Raw genomic sequence first — 1,733 nt, forward strand, 5'->3', positions numbered from 1 at the left:
AACAACGAATTAGGTAGTTAAGAGCACCCTAGCTGGGAATGAGTGCATTCCATAATGAATAGTGTTTGATAGGCTTAGTTAGACAAACAGAAAATAGTGTTTGGAAGTTTAAAAGTATTAACAGTAAATTTAGAATATTAAAGATAGGCAGATAAATAAGTTGGGAATAAAATATGGAGAAACAGTTAAGGCTTCAGAGATATCTATTTTCCGGATTGACTTTTCTTACTAACTATTTTAATCATGAAAGATTTAATTCATGGCAAATTATATATGACTAAGCCCTAATTCCTTAGACCTTCTTAGTCTACTCTAACTTTCATCAACCGCCAATTCCTTGGTCACTCAATTCCAATTAGAGGATGACGTTCAATTCTAGTTTATGTGCCACAGAAACTCTAATTACCCAAATATAAAAGGATTATATGTCACGTATCCCGTTAAGTCCAGATAATTAGAAATTTAGGAAAATATGTTTTCAAGCTGCTGTTTAAGTAAAGAGCTTTTCCAAGTTATACAAGAACTCAATTAGAAAGAGGGTTATACTTCCGTTCCACCCAAATTCATAAGATAAAGAACGAAAACAATTCTTGAAATATAAATCAGTACATGAATTAAAATAGAAAAATAATAGTATCAATCCATACAATAGACAGAGCTCCTAACCTTCACAATGGAGGTTTAGTTGCTCATGGTTCAGAGAGAAAATAAGGATTCTGAAAAACTGTAAATTGTGGAATGAGGTAGAAGAGAAGAGAAACCCGAAGGGCTAATTCTTTTCTCTTTTATATCTAATCCTAATTAATGTAAAATATATTTTCTAAAACTAAAATAATATCTTTTCCTATTTATAAATAAAATAAACTTAATCAAAATTAATTTGTCTTCATGTGCAGCTTGTATGGAAGCCTGGGGACCACTTTGATATTGAGGATCCACGCTGAACTTGGAACTTGGAAATTCCCAAGTTCAGCGTGGAGGAGGCAGCAGCGTTTTGCTTGTTTCCCTTTGAGTCTACGCTGAACTTGGCTTTTTCCAAGTTCAGCGTGGGATGTGGTGCGTGCTTCCCTGGGAGCTTTCAAATTCCACGCTGAACTTGGCAGGGGCCAAGTTCAACGTGGAGGAGGCAGAGGTTTCTGGAAAAGAATTATATACTATTATATACATTGGAAAGCTCTGGAAGTTAGCTTTCCAATGCCGCTAGAATCACATCAATTGGACCTCTGTAGCTCAAGTTATTCCAGTTTGAGTGCAGGGAGGTCAGGATTGACAGCATCATTCGCTTTCCTCCTTTTCTGCTACAAAACTCCGTCAACTCTATTTGAATGCTACCTGAAATAAATAGAATTGTGCACAACTCAAAGTAGCATCCATAGTGGCTAAAAGATATTTAAATCTTGATTAAACTCAACAATTTGAATGCAAATTCACTAGGAAAAGATAGAGAAGATGCTCACGCATCAACCACCGCCCGTCGCAGCCTCCCCTGCTTCACCACCGCCAGCGAGCATCCCTGCTTCCCCTCCCCTGCTTCACCACCGCCATACCCACCGCTTCTTCTTCTTCTTCTTCTTCTTCTTCTTCTTCTTCTTCTTCTTCTTCTTCTTCTTCTTCTTCTTCTTACCGCCGACCCTACCGCCGCACCATCACCCGCCGCTCGCCGCTTCTTCTTCTTCTTATGTGAATTCTGTGAATTAGATTTTTTGTGAAATTTTGGATTTTTTGTAAAATTT

This window comes from Arachis ipaensis, chromosome B01 (genome assembly GCF_000816755.2).
Source record: "Arachis ipaensis cultivar K30076 chromosome B01, Araip1.1, whole genome shotgun sequence".
NCBI lineage: Eukaryota > Viridiplantae > Streptophyta > Magnoliopsida > Fabales > Fabaceae > Arachis > Arachis ipaensis.